The sequence below is a fragment of the Lolium perenne genome, chromosome 4, assembly GCF_019359855.2.
Source record: "Lolium perenne isolate Kyuss_39 chromosome 4, Kyuss_2.0, whole genome shotgun sequence".
Lineage (NCBI taxonomy): Eukaryota > Viridiplantae > Streptophyta > Magnoliopsida > Poales > Poaceae > Lolium > Lolium perenne.
In genome coordinates this window covers 360,344,554-360,365,749 of record NC_067247.2, presented here as the reverse complement: position 1 = coordinate 360,365,749, position 21,196 = coordinate 360,344,554, and positions in this window count along the sequence as shown.

Below are 21,196 nucleotides of genomic sequence, written 5' to 3'. Positions count from 1 at the left end.
GGCTTCTTTTCCTGTAGACAGTGTTGGGCCTCCAAGAGCAGAGGTTTGTAGAACAGCAGCAAGTTTTCCCTTAAGTGGATCGCACAAGGTTTTATCGAACTCAGGGAGGAAGAGGTCAAAGATATTCCTCTCAAGCAACCCTGCAATTACAATACAAGAAGTCTCTTGTGTCCCCAACACACCTAATACACTTGTCCGATGTATAGGTGCACTAGTTCGGCGAAGAGATGGTGAAATACAAGTAGTATGGATGAATATGAGCGGTAATAGCAATCTAAATAAAAGATGGCAGCAAGTAAACATGTAGTGGAACTTGTTGGAAACGGTGTTTCAATGCTTAGAAACAAGGCCTAGGGATCATACTTTCACTAGTGGACACTCTCAACATTGCAATCATAAAGGAATATAAATAAGCACTTCACTATGCTATTCTGAATTACTCTCTGGCAAGATAACGAACTCTAATTCATCATGTAGACAAACCTTAATGATGTATTCCCAAGTACTAATAAACACCCCACGCTGTCACTGTGAGCATTCATAGGAGGTACTAACACACCACAATTTTATAGAGACATCCAACTCAAATCATAACCCAGTGAACAAGTACTCTGTGAAATATAGCCTAAGAGACCCACACGGTGCACACACTGTCACCTTTACACACGTGGGACAAGGAGTCTCCGGAGATCACATAAGTAAAATCCACTTGAATAGCATAACAACATCTAGATTACAAAGCTCATCATATGGATCTCAATCATGTAAGGCAGCTCATGAGATCATTGTATTGAAGTACATGGGAGAGAGAGATTAACCACATAGCTACCGGTACAGCCCTTAGCCTTGGGGAAGAACTACTTCCTCCTCATCATAGGAGACAACAGCGGCGATGAAGATGGCGGTGGTGTCGATGGAGATGCCTTCCGGGGGGCACATCCCCGTCCCGGCGGCGTGCCAGAACAGAGACTTCTGTCCCCCAGATCTTGGCTTCGCGATGGCGGCGGCTCTGGAAGGTTTCTTGTACCGTGGCTTATTCGTATCGAAGATTTAGGTCAGGAAGACTTAAATAGGCGAAGAGTCGGAGTCGGAAGGGCCACGGGGGCGCCACACATCAGGGGGCGCGCCCCCCCTCTTGGCCGCGCCGCCACCACGTGTGGGGCCCACCTGGCTCTCCTCTGGCCCCTCTTCGGTGCTCTGGAAGCTTCCTTGAAATATAAGATACTGGGCGTTGATTTCGTCCAATTCCAAGAATTTCCTTACTAGGATTTCTGAAACCAAAAACAGCAGAAAACAGGAACTGGCACTTTGGCATCTCGTCAATAGGTTAGTTCCGAAAAATGCATCAAAACGATATAAAGTGTGAACAAAACATGTAGGTATTGTCATAAAACAAGCATGAAACATCAGAAATTATAGATACTTTGGAGACGTATCACACCACCATCTCCAAGCCGGCTTCGTGCTCGTGTTCTCCTACTTTGGCGACAGGGACATGAGCGTAAATGTGGTCGACGAGATGTGTAGCCGTCGCCACTACCACGGCGACAGTGCCGAGGAGGACGACGATTGAGTGTTGTTTCTTCGCAGCGAATATCAGCACGCATGTTTTCGGATCTTCTTTCTCGAAAGAACCAACAGGGGCACCCTCACCAGCTAGATTTTCCAGTTTGGGTGACTGGGTGTGCCTTCGAGTGTTCTTTCTTGGCAGCGAACACACGAAACCTGTGATGACCGGCCTAGTTAGGTTTAGTTTTTTTGCAATATTTTATATTTGTGTCAACCATGGTTCAAACTATGTATTAGTTTGTGGAAAACCATGTTCCAAACTATATCTTCATGAAAACCACGTTCCAAATTATGTATTAGTTTGTGGAATAAAATGTCTCTTATTTAATTTTCTATGCATTTATTTATGATTTTAGCTCAAAACATCTATCTAGGCCGCTGTTTTGGGGGCGCCGGTATGGGAACAGCTCCCCGAAATAGAGGATGTAGTGTCGGCGTCCCCCAAACGAATGTGTCAGCGCCCCTGCCGGCACCTATTTTGGGGCTGCCAGTGGAGATGCTTTTAGGGCATCGCCAACGAGCGACGCAAACGGACGCTGAGCGACCGTTTGCGTCCGTCCAAACCGAAAATGTGTCTGGTACCACCTCCAGCGGGGCGACGCATAGTGACCGGCCATCCGCGGATGCAAACGTGGCCCAAATATGCGTCAGGTTTGCGTCTCAGCGGACGCATCGCTCGTCTGCCCGGTCCTCGCACGGGCCCGCCTGATAGGTCTGGGGCATAGATGCTTCATCTTCCGAGGCATTACTTACGGGCGGCGTGATGCAGCCTTTCCAGGACCGCATTAATGGCACGCATCCGCTTCCGCGAGCGTGCACAGATGGACGGTGTCGCATGGCAGGATATTGAAGGCGAGATGGCGTTCGAGCCTCTTAAAGGGACGTTGTCGGCGTCCATTTCCTCGACCACACCATTGCCAGAGCCCACACTATCCACCCGACCGACGCCATGGCGAACAAATGCTGGCCATTCCGCAAGACCAAGAACGACCATGAGGCTAGCGGCTCGCGGACCGGCAAGAAGCCACTGGTCCGATGGTACGTCCGTGTCGAGCTCGCGCACCGCCTTTCGGAGGAAAACCGGCCGGTACCATGGCCGGACGCAAACCTGATTGGAGGGGGATGGTACGTCAACTCGAGACGCGTGTCGGTCCCCCTCGTGCTGCATGAGAGGCCGAGAGCGCCGGGACGAGGTGCGCCGGCGCCTAGCGATCTTGCCGCCGGATCTCCGGGAAGATCCGGCGGACACGCTTAACTCATACAACTGGATCTCTTTCAGGACGTGGGAGTTCGACACACGCCGCCGCGCTGTCTACCTCAGCGACGTCGAACTTCGACCGCGAGATCGCCGCAGAGGAGAACGACCAGGAGGACGCGAACGAGGACACGGACGAGGACGAGGACGAGCACGCGGATATGGAAGACTACGACCACGACAACGGCGGCCGGCGTGGGATCCGGAGACCCAGCCGCCGAACATTACCTAGGAGGAGGCCATTTCCATGGCACTGGCGAACAGCGAGCTTGACGAGCTCAACGAGCTCGCTTTGTGGGACGAGCTCGCAATCCAGCTGCGCGAGTCCGCGCTCGCGCAGGGAATGCCAGCGACTCCTCCAACCACGTCGACGCGTTCCAACGACCGCGTTCCGGCTGCTGCTCTGGCCTGGGATCCGTGGCCACCTTCACCACAGCCTGCCCTCCTCCTCTACCGCCGGCGTACCAGCTTCCATGGCCGACGCCGGAGTAACTCAACCTCGTCAGCGACGACGGCCAGTAGGCAGTATCTAGTTTTACCACACCTTTATGACCTTTTTATATTTTTTATTAATGTAAATTATGACTTTTATGAATGGAAAAAAATGTGTCGTGTCGCTGAGCCACCCAAAGCAAACGGACGCGTGGACGATTTCGACCATTTCAGCCGACGCACCCCGTTGGAGATGCCCTTAGGCAGCTAATGCACGTACATGTACCTCCGGTCGCGTTGAGTACCAGCACGGCTTGTCACAGCTACAAGATGGATCGATCAGTCGCTTGGACCTACTTCAAACAGTAGCACGCGCAGTTCTCTCGTCGTGTGATCTATCCCGCGAACACCGCATGAACTTCGATGCGTCAATCCGCAAGTGTACTGGATTGTCACTTCTCTGTTGCTCCCTTCGAAATGGCACTTAATCGTCACACATTTGTACCTAGGCTGCCTAGATTCCGCCTAATCTTGCTGCATCAGCCATCCCAATCAGTCCTTGCCGTCCTTGCTCGGCCTTGTAGCACTTTGCAGTATATTTCTAGATCTTAATATAATTCGGCTAATTAGAGGGACAAGTACACTTGGCTGGCGCATGCCTCTTGCACTGTAGGCACTGTTGCTCTTCATTAAACCCAAAACCCAATCGGTCAATCCGCAGAATTGAAAAATGGGAGTGCTAGTAAAGTACTGATAATCAAACCCATCCACGGTCATTACAGTTTACTGCTCCAAACAACATACTCCTATATATGATCCATAATATTTGTCGTAGCTATAGTTCTACTTAACGTGATTTTAGAACCACCAGAAGTATCATAAATCGGAGAGTACTAGTACTGGTCTTTTAACTTCATACTCACTCTATCGCTGAACCGGTACGTGCAAAGGAGCCCAGTAGGCGGCGGAAAGAAGCCACAAAACCCATCTAGGGTTCCGTCTTCCTCGTGGGCGATACCGCCGGTCCGCTCCGCCTCCGGTGGTCTTGGGGTCTTGGAGGTATGGCGGACCACGATCCCCCGCCGGCGGGGAGTTTCCGTTCTTATGCTTTTCAGTCTCTTTTTTGGGATGGTGAGGTGGCGGCTACATCCTGAAGTCAGAATAAGGTTCTCCCCTCCCTATCCTCGCTCCGGTGGTGCATCTAGCGCTGACGGCGAGCGCGTGGAGTTGTGTGCCCGTCGGACCTCTTGGGATCAGGTCGGTTTTCGTGTTTATTGGTGTGGTTTCATGATAGTCTCTTCCGATCTACGGTTGTCATTATTGGCGATGGTTGCTCTTCTGGTGCGCCGTTCCTTTGGGACCTTAGCACGACGACTTCCCGTCTGTCTACTACAACAAGCTCTACTACGACAAGCTTTGCCTGACTCCGGCGATGGAGGGGCGAGGACAGCGGCGCGCCTTCGGCTCGTGCTAGTGTTTGTAGTCGTCGCTAGGTAGTTCGAGTACCAATTTGTAATTTTCTTTACTTTTTGGGTTATTTGTACTACTGTTGATGATTATTACACTGGTAGAAAAACAGGCTTCCGTCCAGCCCCATTAGTCGCGAAACTATAGGAACCGCGACTAATGGAGTCTTTAGTCGCGGTTCGGGAGGCGAACCGCGACCAAAGGCCTGGACCCAGGGCGCTCGGTGGGCAGCTGGTGCACGTGAGGGGCTTTAGTCGCGGTTGCCCAGGGCCAGGCCAACCGGGACTAAAGGCCCATCCCTATAAAAGGGCCTCAGCTCACAGCACTTAGCCATTTGGTGCCACTTCTCTTCACAAGCTTCACAAGGGGGTGTAGGTTTGCTTTTGGTTCCTCTTATGCACACAAGGTGTTTGATAAAATGCCCCAAGAGCATGAAACAAACATGATATGAAGTGTTGGAGCCACACTTGAGCTTCCTTATTTATTTTTTCCTCCTCGATCGCGGTTAGCAACTTGAACCTTTCATGTGTCATTGATAAAATATGCATGTGTGTAGTTCATTGTTTAATTTATATTGTTTGTAGCTAGTTGATGCGCGTACAGCACGCGTCCGTTGGGAACCCCAAGAGGAAGGTGTGATGCGTACAGCGGCAAGTTTTTCCTCAGTATGAAACCAAGGTTTATCGAACCAGTAGGAGCCAAGAAGCACGTTGAAGGTTGATGGCGGCGAGATGTAGTGCGGCGCAACACCAGGGATTTCGGCGCCAACGTGGAACCTGCACAACACAAACCAAGTACTTTGCCCCAACGAAACAGCGAGGTTGTCAATCTCACCGGCTTGCTGTAACAAAGGATTAGATGTATAGTGTGGAAGATGATTGTTTGCAGAAAACAGTAGAACAGTATTGCAGTAGATTGTATTTCAGTATAGAGAATTGGACCGGGGTCCACAGTTCACTAGAGGTGTCTCTCCCATAAGATAAACAGCATGTTGGGTGAACAAATTACAGTTGGGCAATTGACAAATAAAGAGGGCATGGCCATGCACATACATATTATGATGAGTATAGTGAGATTTAATTGGGCATTACGACAAAGTACATAGACCGCTATCCAGCATGCATCTATGCCTAAAAAGTCCACCTTCAGGTTATCATCCGAACCCCCTCCAGTATTAAGTTGCTAACAACAGATAATTGCATTAAGTATTGTGCGTAATGTAATCAGTAACTACATCCTCGAACATAGCACCAATGTTTTATCCCTAGTGGCAACAGCACATCCATAATCTTAGAGGTTTCTGTCACTCCCCCAGATTCACGGAGACATGAACCCACTATCGAGCATAAATACTCCCTCTTGGAGTTACAAGCATCTACTTGGCCAGAGCATCTACTAGTAACGGAGAGCATGCAAGATCATAAACAACACATAGATATAAATTGATAATCAACATAACATAGTATTCTCTATTCATCGGATCTCAACAAACACAACATATAGAATTACAGATAGATGATCTTGATCATGTTAGGCAGCTCACAAGACCCGACAATTAAGCATAATGAGGAGAAGACAACCATCTAGCTACTGCTATGGACCCATAGTCCAGGGGTAGACTACTCACACATCACTCCGGAGGCGATCATGGCGGCGTAGAGTCCTCGGGGAGATGATTCCCCTCTCCGGCAGGGTGCCGGAAGCGATCTCCTGAATCCCCCGAGATGGGATTGGCGGTGGCGGCGTCTCTGGAAGGTTTTCCGTATCGTGGCTCTTGGTACTGGGGGTTTCGCGACGAAGGCTATTTGTAGGCGGAAGGGCAGGTCAAGGGGCGTCACGAGGGGCCCACACTACAGGTCGGCGCGGCCAAGACCTGGGCCGCGCCGCCCTATAGTCTGGCCACCTCGTGGCCCCACTTCGTCTCCTCTTCGGTCTTCTGGAAGCTTCGTGGCAAAATAGGACCCTGGGCGTTGATTTCGTCCAATTCCGAGAATATTTCCTTACTAGGATTTCTGAAACCAAAAACAGCAGAAAACAAAGAATGGCACTTCGGCATCTTGTTAATAGGTTAGTTCCAGAAAATGCACGAATATGACATAAAGTGTGCATAAAACATGTAGATATCATCAATAATGTGGCATGGAACATAAGAAATTATCGATACGTCGGAGACGTATCAGCATCCCCAAGCTTAGTTCCTGCTCGTCCCGAGCAGGTAAACGATAAATAAATATAATTTCTGGAGTGACATGCCATCATAATCTTGATCATACTATTTGTAAAGCATATGTAGTGAATGCAGCGATCAAAACAATGTAAATGACATGAGTAAACAAATGAATCATATAGCAAAGACTTTTCACGAATAGTACTTCAAGACAAGCATCAATAAGTCTTGCATAAGAGTTAACTCATAAAGCAATAATTCATAGTAAAAGCATTGAAGCAACACAAAGGAAGATTAAGTTTCAGCGGTTGCTTTCAACTTATAACATGTATATCTCATGGATATTGTCAACATAGAGTAATATAATAAGTGCAATATGCAAGTATGTAGGAATCAATGCACAGTTCATACAAGTGTTTGCTTCTTGAGATGGAGAGAAATAGGTGAACTGACTCAACATAAAAGTAAAAGAAAGGTCCTTCAAAGAGGAAAAGCATCGATTGCTATATTTGTGCTAGAGCTTTGATTTTGAAAACATATAGAGAGCAATAAAAGTAAAATTTTGAGAGGTGTTTGTTGTTGTCAACGAATGGTAGTGGGCACTCTAACCCCCTTGCCAGACAAACCTTCAAAGAGCGGCTCCCATTTTATGTTATTTTTGTGTGGCACTCCTTCCAACCTTTCTTTCACAAACCATGGCTAACCGAATCCTTCGGGTGCCTGCCAACAATCTCATACCATGAAGGAGTGCCTTTTTATTTTAGTTTTATTATGATGACACTCCTCCCCACCTTTGCTTTCTCAAGCCATGGCTAACCGAATCCTTCGGGTGCCGTCCAATCAATCACATACCATGGAGGAGTGTCTATTTTTATTAATTAATTTGGGACTGGGAATCCCATTGCCAGCTCTTTTTGCAAAATTATTGGATAAGCGGATGAAGTCACTAGTCCATTGGTGAAAGTTGCCCAACAAGATTGAAAGATAAACACCACATACTTCCTCATGAGCTATAAAACATTGACACAAATCAGAGGTGATAAATTTTGAATTGTTTAAAGGTAGCACTCAAGCAATTTACTTTGGAATGGCGGAGAAATACCATGTAGTAGGTAGGTATGGTGGACACAAATGGCATAGTGGTTGGCTCAAGTATTTGGATGCATGAGAAGTATTCCCTCTCGATACAAGGTTAAGGCTAGCAAGGCTATTTGAAACAAACACAAGGATGAAGCGGTGCAGCAAAACTCACATAAAAGGCATATTGAAAACATTATAAGACTCTACACCGTCTTCCTTGTTGTTCAAACTCAATACTAGAAATTATCTAGACTTTAGAAAGACTAAATATGCAAACCAAATTTTAGCATGCTCTATGTATTTCTTCATTAATGGGTGCAAAGTATATGATGCAAGAGCTTAAACATGAGCACAACAATTGCCAAGTATCACATTATCCAAGACATTATAGCAATTACTACATGTATCATTTTCCAATTCCAACCATATAACAATTTAACGAAGAAGAAACTTCGCCATGAATATTATGAGTAAAGCCTAAGGACATACTTGTCCATATGCTACAGCGGAGCGTGTCTCTCTCCCACACAAAGAATGCTAGGATCCATTTTATTCAAACAAAACAAAAAACAAACCGACGCTCCAAGCAAAGCACATAAGATGTGATGGAATAAAAATATAGTTTCAGGGGAGGAACCTGATAATATTGTCGATGAAGAAGGGGATGCCTTGGGCATCCCCAAGCTTAGACGCTTGAGTCTTCTTGATATATGCAGGGGTGAACCACCGGGGCATCCCCAAGCTTAGAGCTTTCACTCTCCTTGATCATGTTGTATCATCTCCCTCTCTTGATCCTTGAAAACTTCCTCCACACCAATCTTAGAACAACTCATTAGAGGGTTAGTGCACAATCAAAATATACATGTTCAGAGGTGACATAATCATTTTTAACACTTCTGGACATTGCACAAAGCTACTGAAAGTCAATGGAATCGAAACATCCATCAAATATAACAAAACTGGCAATGCGAAATAAAAGGCAGAATCTGTCAAAAACAGAACAGTTCATATTAACGAATTTTATCGAGGCACCAGACTTGCTCAAATGAAAATGCTCAAATTGAATGAAAGTTGCGTACATATCTGAGGATCACTCACGTAAATTGGCATAATTTTCTGAGTTACCTACAGAGAATTTTGCCCAGATTCGTGACAGCAAAGAAATCTGTTTCTGCGCAGTAATCCAAATCTAGTATGAACTTTTCTATCAACGACTTTACTTGGCACAACAAAACACTAAACTAAGATAAGGAGAGGTTGCTACAGTAGTAAACAACTTCCAAGACGCAAAATAAAAACAAAGTACTATAGTAAAAACATGGGTTGTCTCCCATAAGCGCTTTTCTTTAACGCTTTTCAGCTAGGCGCAGAAAGTGTATATCAAGTATTATCAAGAGACGAAGTGTCAACATCATAATTTGTTCTAATAATAGAATCAAAAGGTAACTTCATTCTCTTTCTAGGGAAGTGTTCCATACCTTTCTTGAGAGGAAATTGATATTTTATATTACCTTCCTTCATATCAATGATATCACCAACAGTTCGAAGAAAAGGTCTTCCCAATATGATGGGACAAGATGCATTGCATTCAATATCCAAGACAATAAAATCAACGGGGACAAGGTTATTGTTAACGGTAATGCGAACATTATCAACTTTCCCCAAAGGTTTCTTTGTAGAATGATCAGCAAGATTAACATCCAAATAACAATTTTTCAGCGGTGGCAAGTCAAGCATATTATAGATTTTCTTAGACATAACGGAAATACTTGCACCAAGATCACATAAAGCATTACAATCAAAATCTTTAACCTTCATCTTAATGATGGGCTCCCAACCATCCTCTAGCTTTCTAGGAATAGAAGCTTCGCGCTCTAATTTCTCTTCTCTAGCTTTTATGAGAGCATTTGTAATATGTTTTGTGAAAGCCAAATTTATAGTACTAGCATTAGGACTTTTAGCAAGTTTTTGCAAGAACTTTATAACTTCAGAGATGTGGCAATCATCAAAATTCAAACCATTAAAATCTAAATCAATGGGATCATCATCCCCAATGTTGGAAAAAATTTCAGCAGTTTTATCACAGGCAATTTCAGCAGTTTTAGCAGTTTCAGGCAGTTTCTCGCGCTTTGCATTAGAAGTGGAAACATTGCTAACACCAATTCTTTTATTAGTAATAGTAGGAGGTGCAGCAACATGTGTAGCATTAGCATTACTAGTGGTGGTAATAGTCCAAACTTTAGCTATATTCTCTTCTTTTTCATTTTCTTCTCTTTCCCACCTAGCACGCAATTCGGCCATCAATCTTATATTCTCATTAATTCTAACTTGGATGGCATTTGCTGTAGTAACAATTTTATTACTAAGATTTTCATTAGGCATAACTTTCGATTTCAAGAGATCAACATCAGCAGCAAGACTATCGACTTTAGAAGCAAGTATATCAATTTTCCCAAGCTTTTCTTCAACAGATTTGTTAAAAGCAGTTTGCGTACTAATAAATTCCTTAAGCATAGCTTCAAGTCCAGGGGGTGAATTCCTATTATTGTTGTAAGAATTCCCATAAGAATTACCATAGCCGTTGCCATTATTATAAGGATGTGGCCTATAGTTGTTACTAGAATTGTTTCGGTAAGCATTGTTGTTGAAATTATTATTTTTAATGAAGTTTACATCAACATGTTCTTCTTGTGCAACCAATGAAGCTAACGGAACATTATTAGGATCAACATTAGTCCTATCATTCACAAGCATAGACATAATAGCATCAATCTTATCACTCAAGGAAGAGGTTTCTTCGACAGAATTTACCTTCTTACCTTGTGGAGCTCTTTCCGTGTGCCATTCAGAGTAGTTGATCATCATATTATCAAGAAGCTTTGTTGCTTCACCAAGAGTGATGGACATAAAGGTACCTCCAGTAGCTGAATCCAATAGGTTCCGCGAAGAAAAATTCAGTCCTGCATAAAAGGTTTGGATGATCATCCAAGTAGTCAGTCCATGGGTTGGGCAATTTTTAACCAAAGATTTCATTCTTTCCCATGCTTGTGCAACATGCTCAGTATCCAATTGTTTAAAATTCATTATGCTATTCCTCAAAGATATAATTTTAGCAGGGGGATAATATCTACCAATAAAAGCATCCTTGCATTTAGTCCATGAATCAATACTATTCTTAGGCAGAGATAGCAACCAATCTTTAGCTCTTCCTCTTAATGAGAAAGGGAACAATTTTAATTTTATAATGTCACCATCTACATCTTTATATTTTTGCATTTCACATAGTTCAACAAAATTATTGAGATGGGCAGCAGCATCATCAGAACTAACACCAGAAAATTGCTCTCGCATAACAAGATTTAGTAAAGCAGGTTTAATTTCAAAGAATTCTGCTGTAGTAGCAGGTGGAGCAATAGGTGTGCATAAGAAATCATTATTATTTGTGGTTGTGAAGTCACACAACTTAGTATTTTCAGGAGTACCCATTTTAGCAGTAGTAAATAAAGCAAACTAGATAAAGTAAATGCAAGTAACTAATTTTTTTGTGTTTTTGATATAGCAAACAAGATAGCGAATAAAGTAAAACTAGCAACTAATTTTTTTGTATTTTGATTTAGTGCAGCAAACAAAGTAGTAAATAAAACTAAGCAAGACAAAAACAAAGTAAAGAGATTGGGATGTGGAGACTCCCCTTGCAGCGTGTCTTGATCTCCCCGGCAACGGCGCCAGAAAAAGTGCTTGATACGCGTACATCACGCGTCCGTTGGGAACCCCAAGAGGAAGGTGTGATGCGTACAGTGGCAAGTTTTCCCTCAGTATGAAACCAAGGTTTATCGAACCAGTAGGAGCCAAGAAACACGTTGAAGGTTGATGGCAGCGAGATGTAGTGCGGCGCAACACCAGGGATTCGGGCGCCAACGTGGAACCTGCACAACACAAACCAAGTACTTTGCACCAACGAAACAGCGAGGTTGTCAATCTCACCGGCTTGCTGTAACAAAGGATTAGATGTATAGTGTGGAAGATGATTGTTTGCAGAAAACAGTAGAACAGTATTGCAGTAGATTGTATTTCAGTATAGAGAATTGGACCGGGGTCCACAGTTCACTAGAGGTGTCTCTCCCATAAGATAAACAGCATGTTGGGTGAACAAATTACAGTTGGACAATTGAAAAATAAAGAGGGCATGACCATGCACATACATATTATGATGAGTATAGTGAGATTTAATTGGGCATTACGACAAAGTACATAGACCGCTATCCAGCATGCATCTATGCCTAAAAAGTCCACCTTCAGGTTATCATCCGAACCCCCTCCAGTATTAAGTTGCTAACAACAGACAATTGCATTAAGTATTGCGCGTAATGTAATCAGTAACTACATCCTCGGACATAGCACCAATGTTTTATCCCTAGTGGCAACAGCACATCCATAATCTTAGAGGTTTCTGTCACTCCCCCAGATTCACGGAGACATGAACCCACTATCGAGCATAAATACTTCCTCTTGAAGTTACAAGCATCTACTTGGCCAGAGCATCTACTAGTAACGGAGAGCATGCAAGATCATAAACAACACATAGATATAAATTGATAATCAACATAACATAGTATTCTCTATTCATCGGATCCCAACAAATACAACATATAGAATTACAGATAGATGATCTTGATCATGTTAGGCAGCTCACAAGACCCGACAATTAAGCATAATGAGGAGAAGACAACCATCTAGCTACTGCTATGGACCCATAGTCCAGGGGTAGACTACTCACACATCACTCCGGAGGCGACCATGGCGGCGTAGAGTCCTCCGGGAGATGATTCCCCTCTCCGGCAGGGTGCCGGAGGCGATCTCCTGAATCCCCCGAGATGGGATTGGCGGCGGCGGCGTCTCTGGAAGGTTTTCCGTATCGTGGCTCTCGATCGGGGTTTCGCGACGAAGGCTATTTGTAGGCGGAAGGGCAGGTCAAGGGGCGTCACGAGGGGCCCACACTACAGGTCGGCGCGGCCAAGACCTGGGCCGCGCCGCCCTATAGTCTGGCCACCTCGTGGCCCCACTTCGTCTCCTCTTCGGTCTTCTGGAAGCTTCGTGGTAAAATAGGACCCTGGGCGTTGATTTCGTCCAATTCCGAGAATATTTCCTTACTTGGATTTCTGAAACCAAAAACAGCAGAAAACAGCAACTGGCACTTCGGCATCTTGTTAATAGGTTAGTTCCAGAAAATGCACGAATATGACATAAAGTGTGCATAAAACATGTAGATATCATCAATAATGTGGCATGGAACATAAGAAATTATCGATACGTCGGAGACGTATCACTAGTTAGTTTAACAAATGCATGATGGTTAATTATATATTTTATATTATAATAATGCAGATGAATCGGCAATGGATGTACGGTAACCGACTCTCCGGCGAGTTCACTACGGGTTTGAAAGATTTCCTCGTAGAGGCTAACGCGAATGCTGTGGGGGTTTTGTTATCTGTCCATGTGTTAATCGTAAGAATCGAAGGGTTACTCTTCCTCAAGAGATGTTCACATGCACCTGCTTCGGCACGGTTTCATGCCAAGCTATAATTGTTGGACCAAGCATGGAGAAAGAGGGGTTATAATGGAAGAAGATGAAGAAGGGGATGATTTCATCGATGAAAGCTATCTTGCTCATTTCGGTGATACTTTCATGGAGGATGCTGAAGGTGAAGGGGAAGGTGAAGAAGAGGCACGTGATGATCCCGTTGATGATCTTGGTCGGACCATTGCTGATGCACGGAGACGCTGCGAAACTGAAAAGGAGAGGGAGAATTTGGATCGCATATTAGAGGATCACAGAAAGGCGCTGTACCCCGGATGCGATGATGGTCTGAAAAAGTTGGGCTGCACACTGGATTTGCTGAAATGGAAGGCACAGGCAGGTGTAGCTGACTCGGCATTTGAAATCTTGCTGAAAATGTTGAAGAATATGTTTCCAAAGAATAACGAGTTGCCCGCCAGTACGTACGAAGCAAAGAAGGTTGTCTGCCCTCTAGGTTTAGAGGTTCTGAAGATACATGCATGCATCAACGACTGCATCCTCTACCGCGGTGAATACGAGAATTTGAATGAATGCCCGGTATTCACTGCATTGCATTATAAGATCAGAGGCGATGACCCTGGTGACGATGTTGAGGGCCAGAAACCCAGGAAGAGGGTTCCCGCCAAGGTGATGTGGTATGCTCCTATAATACCACGGTTGAAACGTCTGTTCAGGAACAAAGAGCATGCCAAGTTGTTGCGATGGCACAAAGAGGACCGTAAGTCGGACGGGGAGTTGAGACACCCCGCAGATGGAACACAATGGAGAAAGATCGACAGAGAGTTCAAAGATTTTGCAGCTGACGCAAGGAACATAAGATTTGGTCTAAGTACAGATGGCATGAATCCTTTTGGCGAGCAGAGCTCCAGCCATAGCACCTGGCCCGTGACTCTATGCATCTACAACCTTCCTCCTTGGTTGTGCATGAAGCGGAAGTTCATTATGATGTCAGTGCTCATCCAAGGTCCGAAGCAACCCGGCAACGACATCGATGTGTACCTAAGGCCATTAGTTGATGAACTTTTACAGCTGTGGGGCAGACCTGGTGTCCGTGTGTGGGATGAGCACAAAGAAGAGGAATTTGACCTACGAGCGTTGCTTTTCGTAACCATCAACAATTGGCCTGCTCTTAGTAACCTTTCGGGACTGTCAAATAAGGGATACAATGCATGCACGCACTGCTTACATGAGACTGAAAGTGTACATTTGCCAAATTGTAAGAAGAACGTGTACCTTGGGCATCGTCGATTTCTTCCGAAAATTCATCCAGTCAGAAAGAAAGGCAAGCATTACAACGGCAAGGCAGATCACCGGCCGAAGCCTGCGGAACACACTGGTGCTGAGGTATTTGATATGGTCAAGGATTTGAAAGTCATCTTTGGAAAGGGTCCTGGCGGACAATCAGTTCCGAAGGGAGCTGACGGGCACGCAGCCATGTGGAAGAAGAAATCTATATTCTGGGAGCTAGAATATTGGAAAGTCCTAGAAGTCCGCTCTGCAATCGACGTGATGCACGTTACGAAGAATATTTGCGTGAACCTCCTAAGCTTCTTGGCCGTGTATGGGAAGACAAATGATACAAAGGAAGCACGGCAGGACCAGCAACGTTTGAAAGACCCTGATGACCGGCATCCGGAACGGTTTCAAGGTCGTGCCAGCTACGCTCTGACCAAAGAAGAGAAGGTCATCTTTTTTGAATGCCTGAGCAGTATGAAGGTCCCGTCTGGATTCTCGTCCAATATAAAGGGAATAATAAACATGGCGGAGAAAAAGTTCCAAAACCTGAAGTCTCACGACTGCCACGTGATTATGACGCAATTGCTTCCGATTGCTTTGAGGGGGCTCCTGCCGGAAAATGTTCGAGTAGCCATTGTGAAGCTATGTGCATTCCTCAATGCAATCTCTCAGAAGGTAATTGATACGTCTCCAACGTATCCATAATTTCTGACGTTCCATGCTTGTTTTATGACAATACTTACATGTTTTGCTTGCACTTTATAATGTTTTTATGCGTTTTCCAGAACTAACCTATTAACAAGATGCCACAGTGCCAGTTCCTGTTTTCTGCTGTTTTTGGTTCCAGAAAGGCTGTTCGGGCAATATTCTCGGAATCGGACGAAATCAACGCCAAAGATCTTATTTTTCCCGGAAGGCTCCAGAACACCGAAGGAGAGTCGGAGGAGAGCCAGGGGGCCACCAGGAGGGTGGGCCGCGCGGGCCAGCCCCAGGTCGCGGCCCCCTATGAGGAGGTCACCTTGTCGACCCTCCTGCGCCGCCTCTTCGCCTATATAATCCCTTTCGACCTAAACACGCAGTACCAATTGACGAAACTCCAGAAAGACTCCAGGGGCGCCGCCGCCATCGCGAAACTCCAATTCGGGGGACAGAAGTCTCTGTTCCGGCACCCTGCCGGGACGGGGAAGTGCCCCCGGAAGCCATCTCCATCAACGCCATCGCCTCCATCATGCTCCGTGAGTAGTTCCCCCATGGACTACGGGTTCTAGCAGTAGCTAGTTGGTATACTCTCCTCCATTTACTTCAATACAATGATCTCATGAGCTGCCTTACATGATTGAGATCCATCTGATGTAATAGGTTTTGTGTTTGTTGGGATCCAATGGATGATACATTATGATTAGTCTATCTATAAAGTTTGTGAAGTTATTGTTGCTGCAATCTTGTTATTCTTAATGCTTGTCACTAGGGCCCAAGTGGCATGATCTTAGATTTAAGCTCTATACTTATTGCTTAGATTGTATCTACAAGTTGTATGCACATGTCACTGTCCGGAACCAAAGGCCCCGAAGTGACAGAAATCGGGACAACCGGAGGGGATGGCAGTGATGTGAGGATCACATGTTTTCACCAAGTGTTAATGCTTTGCTCCGGTACTCTATTAAAAGGAGTACCTTAATATCCAGTAGATTCCCTTGAGGCCCGGCTGCCACCGGCTGGTAGGACAAAAGATGTTGTGCAAGTTTCTCATTGCGAGCACGTACGACTATATATGGAAAACATGCCTACATGATTAATGAATTGATGTTCTTTCTTAATGCTTTATCAATCCTATCAATTGCCCAACTGTAATTTGTTCACTCAACACTTGTCACTTGTTATTGGAGAGTTACCACTAGTGTAGATCGCTGGGAACCCCGGTCCATCTCTCATCATTATATACTCGTTCTATATGTCATTGGAAGTAGTATCAACTATTTTCTGGTGCCATTGCCTACGTATTCTTTATTACCGCTGCTGTGTTACTATTACTATTGCTCTCATATTACTGCTGCTTTCACATCACCCCTGTTACTAGTGCTTTTCCAGGTGCAGCTGAATTGACAACTCAGTTGTTAAGACTTATAAGTATTCTTTACCTCCCCTTGTGTCGAATCAATAAATTTGGGTTATACTACCCTCGAAGACTGCCGCGATCCCCTAAACTTGTGGGTTATCAGTAATCAATCCAGAAGTTCTACCACGGTTACAGAACAATGTGATCCAATGTCTTGTCAGTTTCGAGTTGGTGTTCCCGCCATCCTTCTTCAATATTATGACGCACCTCCTGGTTCACCTAGTCGATGAGATTTCCATTCTCGGTCCTGTATTTCTACACAATATGTTCCCCTTCGAGAGGTTCATGGGAATATTAAAGAAATATGTTCGTAACCGTGCTAGGCCAGAAGGAAGCATCGCCAAGGGCTATGGAAATGAGGAGGTAATTGAGTTTTGTGTTGACTTTGTTCCTGACCTTAAGCCGATTGGTCTTCCTCGATCGCGGCACGAGGGGAGACTAAGTGGAAAAGGCACGATCGGAAGGAAATCAACGATATGTATGGACGGCCATTCTCTCGATCAAGCACACCACACGCTCGACCAATTCCATCTTGGTGGCTCCGTACTTTGAGAAACACAAGAATATTTTACGCTCGGACAACCCTGGGAAGCCTGAATCCTGGATTAGGAAGGCCCACATGGAGACTTTCGGCAGTTGGTTGAGAAAACATTTAATGAATGACGATCATGTTGTAGATCAGCTGTACATGTTGGCCAAGACACCATCTTCGACTATAACGACTTTCCAAGGGTACGAGATAAATGGGAATACATTTTACACGATCGCCCAAGATAAAAAGAGCACCAACCAAAACAGTGGTGTCCGCTTTGATGCAGCAACCGAGAATGGGCAAAAGGTCACATATTATGGTTACATAGAGGAGATATGGGAACTTGACTATGGACCCTCCTTTAGGGTCCCTTTGTTCCGGTGCAAATGGTTCAAGCTAACAGGAGGTGGGGTAAAGGTGGACCAGCAATACGGAATGACAATGGTGGATTTCAACAATCTTGGTTACCTTGACGAACCATTCGTCCTAGCGAAAGATGTCGCTCAGGTTTTCTATGTGAAGGACATGAGTAGCAAACCGAGGAAACGGAAAGATAAGAAAACGATCAGTACATCATGCGGTGATCCAAAGCGCCACATTGTTCTTTCAGGGAAAAGAAACATCGTGGGAGTGGAGGACAAGACAGACATGTCAGAAGATTATAATATGTTTACTGAAATTCCGCCCTTCAAAGTGAACACCGACCCAAGCATTAAATTAAATGATGAGGATGCTCCATGGATACGGCACAATCGTAAGCAAGTAGGGACACAAGGAAAGAAATGATGTGCAATAATTTATTGTACCAAACTTTGTTGAATGGATCATGTGAATTATATTACCCGTGATGTGTTTGGTGTCCATTTTCGAATGATTCAAGATACCACTGATGATACATGAAATTTGGAGTGATTTAGTCATACTCCTGCCTAGGCATATAATATGCATACTCGTAGTCTTCATAGCCGCCGCCGTTGTATTGGTAGTCGTCGCCTTCTAAGTTGCCGCCGTCGTCGTCACTGCTGTCGTCGGGCGGCGCTCGTGGCTCGAACTGAGGGTAGCGCAGGCGGGGGATATCGCCGGCCGTGATGTAGTCCATGACGCTCTGCAGAGTCCGACCGTACCACCATAGCCGACGGCCGGCCTCGTGGAAGTTCCCAGGAGGCAGACCGTCCTCCTCATACCTGGCGAGCGCCCTCTCACGCCGATTGATGAAGAAGGCGTCCCAAGTATGCTGGTTATCAGGATGCCAGCGGGGATTCATCCGCTGCTCCGGCGTGAGGTCGAGGTAGTAGTGGTTCGTGATGGCCGCCCGTCGCGCAGTACCCTGAGGGACGGGAGGGACCGGCACGCCGCCGGCGCTTAGGCTCCAGCCGGCGGGGACGCGGTAGCCCGGTGGGCAAGGGTAGTTCGAGGCGCAAAGCTCCTCCACCTGCTGGTAGGTTAGAGTGGGTGCGGTGGAAGCCATGAGAGAGTGATGAGAGATTGTAGAGATGTGATAATGCTGGCCAAGCCGGACTACCTATATGTAGTGACAAATGGCGGGAAAAATGGGAGCGGAAAGACAGGAGGCGGGAAGAAAGTGGCGGGAAGAAAGAGGCGGAAAGAAAGTGGCGGGAAGAAAGTGGCGGGAAGAAAGAGGCGGGAAGACAGGGAAGAAATGGCGGGAAGAAGAGGAATCCAGAGCTGGTCATCTAATCTTTAGTCCCGGCTGGTGGGTGCAACCGTGACTAAAGGTGGTTTTGTGTCATCTATGAAAATTGTCGGTGGGATAAGGATGTTTGGGTAAGCTTTAGTCCCGGCTGGAGGGTGCAACTGTGACTAAAGCTGTCGGCAGGATAAGAAAGAGGTGCCCGGGAAGAACTGGCGGGGAAACGGGGGGCAGGAAGATAGTTGAGGGAAGAAATTAGATTTTTCTGATTTTGAATTGAATTAGTTTTATTTTTTTGAATTTTTTGATATATTATTTGTATTTTTAAGATTTTGAATTGAATTAGTTTTATTTTTCTGAATTTTTTGATATATTATTTGTATTTTAAACATTTTGAAATGAATTACTTCTATTTTTCTGAATTTTTTGATATATTATCTGTATTTTTAAGATTTTGAATTGAATTAGTTTTATTTTTCTGATTTTTTTGTATATTATTTGTATTTTAAACATTTTGAAAATGAATTAGTTCTATTGTTCTGAATTTTTTGATATATTATTTGTATTTTTAACATTTTGAAATATATTACTTCTATTTTTCTGAATTTTTTGATATATTATTTGTATTTTTAACATTTTGAATTGAATTAGTTTTATTTTTCTGAATTTTTTGATATACTATTTCTATTTTTAACATTTTGAAATGAATTAGTTTTATTTTTCTGAATTTTTTGATATATTATTTGTATTTTTAAGATTTTGAAAATGAAAAGTATTTTGAAAATGACCTTTAGTCGCGGTTGGCCTGGCCAACCGCGACTAAAGGGTATTTTCCGCGGGAACGCGAATTCCGGCGAAAAATGACCTTTAGGCCAACCGCGACTAAAGGTCTGTCCTATATAAACAGATCGCGGCGGCCTGGCGGTTCACTCGCTCCTTCTTCCTCGAACCGTCAGGCTGCCGCTCTCCTCGACGATCGACGACGCCTCCGCTGCGCTCGACGCCCCGCTGCCGCCGTCGTCGCCGTCGTCCGCCGCGCGCTCTCTCGCCCCTCTTAAATCTCACTTCGCGCGCCGCCAGTACCACGCGCCGCCACCGTCGACGCGCGCTGTGTCGCGCGCGCGCGCGCTGTGTCGCCGCCGCCGCGCGCGCCGCTCACCGGCTAGAGAGAGAGAGGACGAGAGAGAGAGAGGGCGTGCGGCCGCCGTGTTGCACCGCTGCCGCCGCCTGGCCGTACCGTCGCCGCCGTACCGTCGCCGCCGCCATCGCCAGCTCCACAGAGAACGAGAGGAAGAGAGAAAGGGGCCAGGGGCGCCTGGCCCATTTTTTTTTTGGTTTTTTTGTTTTTTACTTTGTAACTATAAGTTTTTTTAATTAAAAACTAGTAAAAATGCAACTACAACTACAACTTAAAAATTTTGTCTAAAAAAAGAACTAAAATTTTGACTTAATAAAAATGAACTAAAATTTTGACTTAATAAAAATTGACTTAATAAAAAATGAACTAAAATTTTTGACTTAATAAAAAATGAACTAAAATTTTGACTTAATAAAAAATGAACTAAAATTTCACTTTGTTTTATATTTGAACGGCGATGCCGTCAACGCGCCAACGCGCCAACGCCGTCAACGCGCCAACGCTACCTCTATTCATAAAAATGTAACGCCGTCAACGCTACCTCTATTCAACGCGCCAACGCCAACGCTACCTCTATTCAACGCGCCAACGCCAACGCCGTCAACGTGCCAACGCCAACGCGCTCGTCCTCGCCTCCCTCTTCCGCGACACCCTCTCCCACCCCTTCCTCGCCCCCTCCTTTTGCCACCGCCATTTCGCCACCGCCACCGGTCTCTCGGTCACTTTTAAAATAACTTAACAAAAGTTTGTCACTTTTAAAATAACAAAAATAACTTAACCACCGCGCGTATACGGAGGGGGCAGCGCTCGTCGCCCCCTCCGTATACGCGCGGTGTTTTTTTGGGATCGAGAGGGGGCGGCGAGGGTTATGTGTCCTCGGCACCGCCACCGCCCTTTCGCCACCGCCCTTTCGCCACCGCCACCGGTCTCTCGGTCACGCGGTCACTGCGTCCCCCCTCTCGCCTCCCTCGT